We start from the raw sequence: 12,329 nt of genomic DNA, 5'->3' as shown, positions 1-12,329 counted from the left end.
CAGTGATTCCCAAACTGTGGCCTTCCAGAATCCTAGACCATTGGCCTGGGACCATTTGGGTATCCCTGACCTACAGCAAGAATATAAAAAATAAGACAAGAAAAAGAGATCAACATTTCTGACTTCCCCCAAGCTTCCTTTTGCCAGATGTCCAAACACACAAACAATGTATCTGACAATGTGAAATCTAGGCCCCCAAAAAACCAAAAACATTTTGTCTATGTGTATGTGTCTTCAAGTCATCTGTCAACCTATGGCAACTCCATCAATTTCAGAGGGTTTTCTGAGGCAAGAGGTGATTTTGCCAGCTCCTTCCTCTGAAATATAGTACACAGCACCTGGAATTCATTGGCAGTCTCCCATCCAAGTACTAACATGGGGTGACCCTGCTTAGCATCCAAGATCAGACAGAATCTGGTATCCTATGCCACATTAAATCATTTACCTACAGGACTATGTAAGGATATTTCTGCCATAAGGTATTTCATCTCAATTATATGTTCTGCCAACACAAGAAGCCAGCTCCAGCCTCTAACAATCATTGGCATGGGTAGGAGTGAGACTGGTACATCACATTTATCAAGACATATACTTAAAAAGATTATGATGGAGCCACAGAAGACACATCTCCCAGCTAAATGGCCCACACCTTCTTGGGAAAGCCAGCCTCATACTGTAGCTCCTGACCAACTGACCTAGATGAAGAATTCAAAGGTATAGCCATATTAGTCCAGGGAATGAAACACATTTTAGGAAGTAGACTTCAGTCTACAAAAGCTGATGGTACCAGCTTCTTTCTTTCAGTTAGTCTCAAAGGTGCTGCAAGATCCCTTTGCACACTGACCTAGATGAAGATCATCTTTCTACAAGTGATCTACTGAAGAGGTCCAACTACTACTACAATACAAAATTTTCTTAGGCAATCTGATATTTTTAATCATACAACCTGGCATAATGAAAGTCAGTGTGGTGCGGTGGTTTGAGTATTGAACTTTGACTATGGAGACCAGGGTTCAATACCCAGTTCAGCCATGAAACCCACTGGGTGACCTTGGACAAGTCACACTGTCTCAGCCTCAGGAGAAGGTAATGGCAAACCTCCCCTGAACGAATCTTGCCAAGAAAACCACATGATAGGTTTGCTGTTTGCCTTAGGGTCGCCATCAGTTGGAAACTACTTGTAAGTACACAACAACAACAAACCTGGCATAAATGGATTCATTTGTAACAGATCAAACATGGTATAAACCAATTCATTCATAACAGCATTCACAAGACACAGCTTCCTTAGCTCATGGCTGGAAGGAGAGGAGGGACAGACTGTGTGCAATGCAGACTTTCAGCTCTTCCACACTGCAGAAATAAAGCAGTCTGACACCATTTTAACTGCCATGACTTATTCTACAGATTCCTGGGATTGGTAGTTTGGTGAGGTATTCAGCATGATCTGTCAGAGAGCTCTGGTGCATCCCCAAACTACAAATCCCAGGATTCTGTAGAATAGAGTCATGGCAGTTAAAGTGGTGTCTAACTGCTTTAATTTTGCAGTGTGAACACGCCCTTTGCTTCAAAGATAGAACACTTTTATCTTGAAGCAGTACATAGAGAGATCTTGTAGCACCTTTGAGACGAAATGAAAGAATTTGACAGCATGAGCTTTCGTAGACTTCAGTCTAGTTCCTCAGATACATCTTGAAGCAGTTTAAGTTTACAGCTTATCCAATGATGTTTCCTACAGACAATAAATGAATGGATGAGATATGAAACCAAATATCAGATCTATAGTATCAATAGACATTAGAGTCTATATAAAATAATAATAAAAATTCAAATCTACATACATAGACAATAAGGGAACAGAGGTAAATTAAAGTAGTCATAGGCATGAAACTTTTTGGAAAGCTCGTCTGTAAAAGACATCTGACAGACTTTCTTCTTACCTTGCATTTTACATATTGCCTGCATTTAGACTTACCCTGCATTTACTAATAACCATACTCTTAAAATTACCAGCAGGAGAAACAAGGAATTAATTCAGAATAAAGATTGTGCAAATTCCTTTAATCTATTATGGTCTTACTTCCATACCACTCTGTTCAACTTACAATAAGCACGTTAATTATGAGCGCCTGTAGCCAATTTCCAATTACCGACCTCTGCTCTGGTAGTACCTGGTATGCTAACATTCAAAACATCACTGCAGGAATAGCTGCACATTGATGTGTTCAAAGTTGCAAGGAGATATTACTAGTCTAAACTCATCCACACAGGTGCCAACTATTATTAAACACTACCGGAACTGGATAGGATTAAAAGAATATGACATTGTCGGAAAAATACTCCATGCATGAACTATTAGAATCGAGACCATGGTGACAATCTAGCAGACTGGGAAGCAATTTTCATGCTCAGACTCAATTGCCAAGGCAGATTACATGCTTCAATCTGCTTGTACTGTGTGGTACATGGTGCAATCTTACATACAGGCATAACTCAGTTAACAAAGCCTCTGACAAAGAAGCTCCCCTTCTTTTTTTTAAACAAAGCTTTTTTACAGGTGTCCAACCCAGTCCACTCCCCACTTTTCTTGTCTTCTTTCCAGTTGGAAGGGTTTGCTTGTTTTTTCAGCATTGGCTTTGGGTGAAAGAGGGCTGGAGAAAGACAGACTTTCAAAGTTGGATTGCAACAACATGTCTGCAATAAACAATACAATAAAACTGGAACTGGGAAAGAATGGGATTATATTCTCATTGATCCTGCTGTACTTACATACAACAGGCAAGGGAAATGGCTGCCTCCAGAACGACTTACTGAGCATGTGTGAAGAGCAAAAGAGAAACACAAGGGGAAAGCAGATTAGCCTGACTCACCAGCAACCCTGGCATATTGAAAAAGCCTAGATCTATAAGCTTGGCTAAAAGCCAGCATGGTGTAGTAGTTTGAGCACTGGACTATGACGCTAAAGACCAGTGTTTGAATCCCGGCTCAGCCATGTAAACCCAGTGGTTGACTATGGGCAAGTCACACTCTCTCAGTCTCGGGGAAGACAATGGTAAACCCCTTCTGAAGAAACCTGCCAATCCCATGATAGGTTTGCCTTGGTTGCCATAAGTCAGAAACAACTTGAAGGCACACAACTACAAAAAGCTTGGGCATCAGACTGGAAATCATAAGTGAAGGGTACAGAAAGGAGAAAAAATACATTTTGGAAGAAGCTTTCAAGTAGTCTCTAGAAGAACAAATAAAATGATTTGTATAGAGAGGGATGGGAAAGTTTTCATTGAGACTGCCAAATCCAGTTAAACCCTTCTCCATCCCTAACCACATTCTCCATCTTTGGCCTACATAATACAGTCAGCCCTTCTTATACACGGATTCAAGCATCCATGGTTTGAAAATGTTTTTTAAAAAAGTATAAATTTCAAATATCAAACCTTGATTTTCCATTTTTTATAACATTTTTTATAAATGGACACCATTTTCCTATGTCATTATATTTAATGGGACTTGAGCATCCACAGATTTTGTTATACATGGGGGATCTTGGAACCAAACCCCAGAGTACAACAAGGATCCACTGTACTTACACCTCAGAGAGTGGCTCCCAAACAAGATGTGGCAAAAGTTCAGTTGTGCATCTTCAGAATTGGTAGGGCTGCACATGAAGCACTGCACAGTGTCTCGGAGGTCACTATGTACCCCTCACCTAAACTACTGTGTTAAGAACAAGTTAAGTGACAACACCAGTACTAAAAAGTGGCATGAATTGCAAATTGTGAGAGTCCCATAGATAGAGGGTCTCACAACTGAGAACTAAATCTCTAACCTCTTGATTACATATCCAGCCTGAAGGTTAGCATGGTGTAATGGTCTGAGTGTTGGACTATGACCTTGGGCACGTCACACACTCTCAGCCTCAGAAGATGGCAATAAGAGACCCCTCTGAAGAAACTTGCTAAGAAATCCCTGATGGGCTTACCTTGGGTTGCCATAAATTGAAAGCACACAACAACAATTTCCACTGCATATGAATGTCAAAACATTACACTATAAAATCAGTTTGTAAGGTATTTTAAAGACATCTATATCACTGGTACCATAAGTCTCTTAAGTTTGTACATATCTATCTATGCCTAAATGACTAAAACATAGCCCATGTAGCATCCCAGTCATGCAAACAAAACTTTAGTCTGAAAACTGTCTCCAAGTCTGTCTCCACCCTTTGTGTTTCCAGTATAGGCCTTTTGAACAAAATTATTTAGAAACCAAACTTTTCTGCTCCAATGGCAAATTAACATTACAAGCATTATCCATCCTACTGGCTGATCAGGTTTTTTTTTTAAAGATTCCATTAAAAACAAAAGTATGCAAAATTGACACATGTAGCAAACAGGTTGTCCTGCAAAGAGAAAAATGCAAGTTCCAAATACAATCAGCCTTCGTATCCACAAATTTCCTTATCCATAAATTCAACCATCTGTGGTTTGAAAATATTACATACTCCAAAATATTAAAAAAACAAATCCTGATTCTGCCATTTTATATAAGGGGCACCATTTTACCACACCACTGTATTTTAATGGGACTTGAGCATCCAGATTTTGGGATCCATGGGGGTCCTACATCCAGATACCAAGGGCCCACTGTACACTAAAAAGCAAAGAACAAGTACTCCAGGTTCCATGCTTAGAAAACAACTAATCTAAGTTAACTGGTTCAGTAGCTGTCCTCCCCCCCCCCCCACACACACACACACATACACACACACAAGAATAAGTTTGCACATGTTTTTGGCAGGTCACATAATAGATACAGCCTTACTAGTGCAAGCAGGTGTTTTACCTCCAGTGTTTTCGCCCTCTAGTTTTATAATAGTTGCAGAATTTACTGTAAATTAATCACACTAAATACACTGGATGTAGAATTTAGTGTAAATACATTTTCCAACGGTCTTTGATGCAGGATGTTTTCTGCAGCATTAAGCGTGCCAGGAAACTTGCAGCACTAAGTATACCAGGAAAATAAACTTTAAAGACTATAGGTCATGAAACTATTTTTTTAAAGAACATGTGCTTCAGCTTACATGAGGCAGAGAACTTTCAAGGTTATCCATCTAACTCCTGCAAACTGTTCAAGGAAGCATGACCAGGGGGAAAAAAAAGCAGTTTAAGTGGACAAGAATTTCCATTGCTTTCCTGTCTAGAAACCACACCCTCCAACTAATGATAGGAAAGCATTTTGAATCAGAACTCTTACAAGTGCTCTGCCGGAGGCAAAGAAAGTCTCTCCCATTTTCAGAAAAGAAAAGAAACTCTTGCTCAATAAGTAGCAATTATGCTGGAGAATTTATATGCTGAACACGACTAAATGGAAGAACACCAGATCAGTCAACTATAGCTTTAGTGCTTTTGAGTATGATTAACAGAACAAGCCTTCAAAGGTCAATTAAATGTCAACACTTTTCAAAGGGAGGGGGGACAGAGGAAGTCTTCTGAAGTTTGGTCAGTGTGCAACAGGCACCCTGAAACCTTATAAGGCTAGCTATACAGGAGAAGTCCACAAACAACACAATTTGTGTATGTACATAGCACATAAGGGTTTTCTGCAAAAGCATAATTAGCATTCATATTGTTGGCTAGAATCCTGCTAAACTATCTTATTAGTTGGGCTTAATGAAATAGCACACCAACTGTTTCAAACCAACTCCCAGAGGGATTAAAAATTCCTTTCACTGGGCTTTATGGAGAATTAGCATCTGTGTAAAGAAATTTAAAACAGTACAATTTTTCCCAACTATCCCAAACCATACACTTTGGGGGAATAAATGTTGCAAGTCAGTCGAATAGATTTTCAGACCTCAGAGGCCACTCAGATTCATTATTCACATGGAGGATTTGGGGTCTGTCCTTGTGAAAGCACAGAGATCGTTTTCTATCTTTCTGTTATCTTAACAAATAGATACTCCAGTCCAATAGATACTTCAGTTATCCACTAAAGTAGTCTTACTCCTATAGTTTAATAACATAAATCTGATGTTTGCCACTGCCATGAAGATATTTTGGTTTTAGTCAAACTTCTCAGCAAGCATTTAATTTATTCCAGCACTTCTCAGGCAAGTCATGTATTTCATGTACAAGGTGTTGAGCACCCTTTTGATCCCTTATTTAATACATCACATCTCCAATACGAACCAGTATCTTCACAATGCTATTGCATACGGTAAAATTCAATAAACTTTTTCTGTATAGTCCCAGAAAATACCTTTGGGGAAAATTTTAAAACTCACATGGGCTAAAAAAATATATATATTAAGAGTTTAACTATGGAGGCGCATTAAAAGAACACCGAAGTATCTATTGGACTGGAGTATCTATTTGTTAAGATAGGCAAAAAGATAGAAAAATATCTCTGTGCTTTTACAAGGTCAGACTCCAAATCCTCCACGTGAATAATGAATACGAGTGGCCTCTGAGGTCTGAAAAGCCATTAGACTGACTTGCAAGGTCAACCAAGACAGGACAAGATATTAACGCTCTCTCTAATCTTAAGGATTTCTTTAAAAGAGACACTCTTTACTTTGATTTCTGGTAGGTGAAGAACCATACCATTTCAGTTACAATTTTAACTTGGGAAAGTTTAGTCTTTTTTCTAGATACACAAAAACATTCAGGCTGTAATACTGAATAATCTAAATCTTACAATTAATCCCAAAGTGACACAAAGTATTTCTGAAACACAACACTAAAGCACTATTTTTAATACTCTCAAAATATGGGATGTGTTTTAACACGAAACTGATCATACACCATTTTCATCCAAACCTGTTCCTGTCAGCCCTTCCTGCTGCATGCAAGCTCCCTCCTGTTATCCTCTTAACTAACTCCCAAGCTCATCTGAGGAATATTAGCGTCAACACCCAAAAAGTTCAAAATATCACTCTTCAGTCCCAGGGTTCAATTCCCAGTTCAGCTATGAAACCCAGCGGATGACCCTGGACAAGTCACACTCTTTCAGCCTCAGGAGAAGGTAATGGCAAACCTCCCCTGAAACCAAATGATAGGTTTGCTGTTTGCATTTCCTCAGCAGTAGACTCTAACTCACTCAGTGGGACTTGCCTAACAGTATACACACACAGGACACCCTTGCCCACAACTCAGCTTGATCCTGCTGATAGGAAAATATGTCCTGGGGTGCATCTACACTGTAGAAATAATACAATTTTGACACCACTTTAACTACCATGGCTCCATCCTACAGAATCCTGGGATTTGGACTTTTGAGGCAACAAAAGTTGTTTGGAAGAGAAGGCTGTTGTTGTTGTTAAATGCCCTCAAGCCAACCTCAACAAATGCTAACACTGTGGATGAGACATCTCCAAGACCCCCTATCCTCCTTAGCTCTGCTCAGGTCCTACAGGCCCAGGCTGATGGCCTCTCTGATTGAATCCATCCATCTGGCCTGTGGTCTTCCTCACTTTCTACTGCCCCCTAGAACCATTGGAGTTTATCAATGCTGAAGGACAAGCAGAAGCAAAATTGAAGCAGAATGGCAGCATGGCTTCATGGGAAACCTCCCTTCCAGACTGGGGGGGAGGGACCAGGACCAAAGGAGACATGCACATCACACCAAACAACAGCGCACTGAGTGCAAAATTGCCTAGGAATAGGGTTTGCGACTTCGCTAATTCACCAAATTTACTTAACTGTGGATTGACACGATTGCGTTCGGACTGCCAGCGATCGCGTGTGATAATCTTTTGCGCAATAACGTGAATACACGATTGCATTCAGGATGACACTGGATTACACTTCCAATTTCAGTCGTGCGATATTCTCTTTTCCAATGTCTATCCAATGAGAGAAGACTAAAGACCTTGTAAAACCACAAATCTCAGGATCCCATAGGATGGAAATACTCCACATCGTAGTGTCAAACTGCATTATTTCTACAGTGTAGATGCGTGCGCACACACACACAGAGGAGAAAAGTAGAATCAGTGCAAACCATAAACCAATCCAACTTTTACACATAAATACCTGTTGCCACAGCTACACACCTGAGCTGTTATGTCACCAAGTTCTCAGAGCTTGTGTGGGATTGTTAATTTCTCTCCTGGAACAAAAGCAAAGAAACAAAAGTCAGGCTAGCCAATTGGGCCATTTTCCCTTGATCTGCCTCTCTGGAACCAGGCATCAGTCCCATTCTCTCTTCCATTCAATCCTCCTCACCCCATACCTCCTTGCCTTCCTACATGCCTTTGACACAAGGGAGGCAGAAGGCTCTACTAGGTGACCTTGGACAGGTCTCATGCTCTCAGCCTCAGGGAAGGCCATGGCAAAACCCCTCTGAGGAAACCTGGCAAGAAAACTCCAGGATAGTCACCCTAGGGTTGCCTTAAACTGGAAACAATTTGAAGGCACAGAACAAGAAGGTGGAGTGGGGGAGGGAGGAAAGGACAAGAGAAGGACAAAATGAAATAACAGTTCTAAGATGACTACAATTTGTGGTTTGGAAAGTGGGGGAAAGGAAGACCCAAGAGCTGTTTCCTACCACCCTGGGAGGGAACCCAATGGCAGCCACACGTGTTCCTGCAAAAGCTTTTCTGCACTGCAGAAATAATCTGGTTTGACACCGCTTCAACTATGGCACTAGAGCTCTCTGACAGAATTTTCCATCTAAAAACTATGATAACAGTCAATGTAGTCCAGAGATGCCCCCCCCCCACTTAATCCAAATTTTATTTATGCCTTTATGTCCCCAGTACCTCACTCCGCGGTCCCCCCCAGTCTCTCCCAACCTTTTTGCTGAACCTGTACCACACAACTATAACACATGTACAAACACCTTTACATTGAGCCAGGGAGACTTGACGCAAATGGAAAGATGGATGCTCAGGCTTTAAAACCACTCCACGGAGTAAACTGAAACTTTCTTCTCTCCCAGTATTGCTTGCTTTGAGATACCATTCCCTATTTGAAGACCAAAAAAAAAAAAAAAAAAAGTGCAGAGGCTGCATCTGCACTGTAGGAATAATCCAGTTTGACCCTGCTTTAACTGCCGTGGCTCAATACTATAGAATTCTGGGATTTGTAGTTTCATAAGGCATTTGGCGTAGTGGCTTGAGTGTTGGACTCTGGAGACCAGGGTTTGATCCCCAGTTTGGCCATGAAATCCACTGGGTGGCCTTGGGCAAGTCACACTCTCTTGGCCTCAGGGGAAGGCAATGGCAAACCCCCTTCTGAAGAAACTTGCCAAGAAAACCCCAGAATAAGTTCGCCTTAGGGTTGCTATAAGTTGGGAAAGCCTTGAAGGCACAAACCAACAAGAAAGTCATTTAGCCTTCCTTGTCATAGAGCTCTGGCGCCACAACAAACGACACATCCCAAGATTCCACAGCATGGAGCCATGGCGGTTCAAGTGGTGTCAAACTGGAATATTCCTGCAGTGTGGATGCAGAGTCAGAAAAATGTCACTCCTCCAGTGGCAAGTTCCCAACTCCTAATCCACAAAGCAAAGGGGACAGCGGACTGGGTGGTCTTCTCCTCAGCATCCCTGCCAGAGTGCTTCCTTCCTTCCTTCTTTTCTTCCTTCTTTCATTCCACTTGTGGCAAAGGTCTTGGTGCCCCAGTCCAGGACCCACCACTGGCCCCTTGGCTGCTGGGAGAGGCTTCAGGGCCAGAGAGAGGAAGAGACTCCATTTTGGTGAGGCTGCTTGGCCTGCTCCCTGCTTCCACTCAGGGTGACCAGGTGGCCTCCCCCTCGCAAAGGAGGACAAGGCACGGCCAAATGGAGGACCTCCAAGGAAAAATGAGGGGGCAGGACCCAAGAAAAGCTTTGAAAAACATTCATAGGCATGTAAATTCACAGTCAGGCTCCAAATGCAGGACCTTAGACAAAAATGGAAGGCATGACCAAAGAAAAGCTTTTTTTAAAAAAAGCACTCACAGAATTGTAGATTCACGCTTCTCAGTCATGCTCCCAATGGAGGGCCTTCAAGAAAAAATGGAGGACATGACAGAAGAAAAGTGGGGAAAAACACTCATAGACATTCATGCTTCTCTGTCGTGCTCCCAATGGAGGACCTTCAAGAAATGGAGGACATGACCAAATACAAAGCTCGAAATGCTCATGGAAATAATAAATTCCTGCTTCTTAATCAGACTCCAAATTCGAGAAAAATGAAGTGCATGACAGAAGAAAAACTAGGTTTAATATAAATTCCAAATGGAGGACCTACGCGAAAAATGGAGGACATGACAGAAGAAAAACTAAAAACACGTAATCTACAGTCTCGGTCATACTCCAAATGGAGGACCTTCAAGAAATGGAGGACATGACCAAAGAACAGCTTTAAAAACCACTCATAGAAATGTAAATGCATGCTTCTTGAGTCATGCTCCAAATGGAGGACCTTCCAGGAAAATGGAGGACATTGCCAAAGACAAGCTAAAAACACTCACAGAAATAATCCATTCATACTTCTCGGTCGCGCTCGAAATGGAGGACTTTCAAGCAAAATGGAGGACATGGGGGGAAGCCAACCCACATACAATGAACAAATTGATGCTTCTCAGTCATGCTCCAAAGGGAAGGCCTGCTGCAAGGGGGAAAAGGAAGACCTGCTGAGTCAAGAAAAGTTCAAACCACTTCATGTCAAAGCCTGCTTCTCAGTGGTGCTCCAGATGGAGGACCTTTGGGGGATGCCTCCCGGAGCGAAGGCGGAAAGGGAGGACGGGTCCTGGAAAAGGAGGACGCCTGCTCCCCCTGAAGCTCCAAGCCCTCCTAGGAAGGAGTGGTCCTGTTCCCAATGGGCAGCCAGGGCACAGGCACTCTCCCAGGCTGGCTGCTGCTGCCCCTTCCTCGCCCGGGGAGCCCTGGGCACAGAGAGGAAGCAGCGAGACCACCTCCACCTCCTGGCCTTTTCTTTCCCCCCTTTTGCACCCGTCGACTGGAAAAACAGAACTCAAACATTGACCCAGCTGCAGAGTCCCAGGCAAAGAGGCGCCCAGGCAAAACTCTCCCTCGGGACTGGCTTTTCCCTTTCCTCCTCTTCCTCCGGGCTTTTCCTCCTCCTCCTCCTCCTCCTCTTCCTCCTCTTTTGGTCTTTTCCTCCTCCTCTTCTTCCTCTGGACCTTTCCTCCTCCTCTTCTTCTCCTTCATCTTCCTTTGGTCTTTTCTTCCTCTTCCTCCTCCTTCTCTTCCTCTGGGCTTTTTCTCTTCCACTCCTTCCTTCTTCTTCCTCCTCCTCTGGGAGTCTGGGGGCTCCAGCTCTTTTCCTTCTCCCCCCTTTTCCTTCCCTCCCTCCCCCCAGAGAAGGACAGGACTCCCCTTCTTCTTCTTTCTCTTTTGGAGTGTGTGTGTGTGTGTTGCTGCTCTTTGCAACAGTCCTTGCTCCTCGCCCTGTTCGTTGTTGCTTGGGCTTCCCTCCGTCCTTCTGCAGGCCACCCACTCCCTTCTTTTCCTCTTTTGCTCTCTTTCTTTCTTTCTTTCTCTTTCTCCCTCTCTCTGTCTCTCTTTCTCTTGACAGCTGGAGCGCCCTCCCCAGGGGCGCCTGCCAGACTCTCCTCCAGGAAGGAAAAGCCAAGGGAGGGAAGCAGACCCACAAACACAACACACACACACACACCCCTTCCTCCTTTCCTGCTAAACCACCCCACCTGCAGGTGGCTGGCGGGGAATCACTCTATCTTACTCCTCTTTCTGGATGCATCCACACTGGAGAAATAATCCGCTTTGACCCTGCCTGAGCTGCCTCCATGCCAGGGGAATTCTGGGAACGGTGGTTTATTGTGGCACCAGAACCACAACAAACCCCAAATCTCAGAATGAGCACTAACTGCCCATGGGCTGCCCTTGAGCAGATTTGTATCTCATTGGTGGGAAACAATGTCTATATAAAATGGCAAAATTAAGGCTTGCTATTTGGCATTTATACTCTTTTTGAATAATTCCAAGCCGTGGATGTTTGAATCCGTGGATAAAAAAAATCTGTGGATAAGGAGAACCAGCGGTATAAGAATGACATGGAGGTGGTGAAGGTACATTCTACCCAATCCAGAGGGCTTTTTAAAATGTAATCTATACTAATGATGATTTTGTATTTTTGCATTTGTACATTTTTGTATCACTTGCGTGTCACCTGTATTCTATTGTATATTTATTACTGTTATTGTGGTTTGTTTGTATCTTATAATAATAACAATAATTATTTTTAACCCCCCCATCTCTCCCGCAGGATCGAGATGGCTTACAGTATCAGTAAAATACAGTATAACACACAACATACATTAAAATACAATCTATTATTCCCTCTCCCCAACTATATCATA

General features: G+C 42.7%; 1 long non-coding RNA gene across 1 annotated transcript in view; it reads right to left on the bottom strand.

Annotated features, from left to right (window-relative positions):
• LOC149311385 (uncharacterized) overlaps positions 1-11,561 on the bottom strand; it is a 40,771-nt gene extending 29,210 nt beyond the window's left edge. Inside the window, exons 1-2 of the long non-coding RNA XR_016281626.1 lie at positions 9,946-11,561; positions 8,037-8,112 (exon numbers count right to left, since the gene is read on the bottom strand). This is a non-coding gene — a long non-coding RNA (uncharacterized LOC149311385). The remainder of the gene's footprint in view (positions 1-8,036; positions 8,113-9,945) is intronic.
• Between the last annotated feature and the right edge of the window lie 768 nt (positions 11,562-12,329).

Source organism: Sceloporus occidentalis, unplaced genomic scaffold (genome assembly GCF_023333645.1).
Source record: "Sceloporus occidentalis isolate IW3139 unplaced genomic scaffold, rSceOcc1.0.p SCAF_6, whole genome shotgun sequence".
Classification (NCBI taxonomy): domain Eukaryota; kingdom Metazoa; phylum Chordata; class Lepidosauria; order Squamata; family Phrynosomatidae; genus Sceloporus; species Sceloporus occidentalis.
This window is presented reverse-complemented; position numbering and strand designations above follow the sequence as displayed.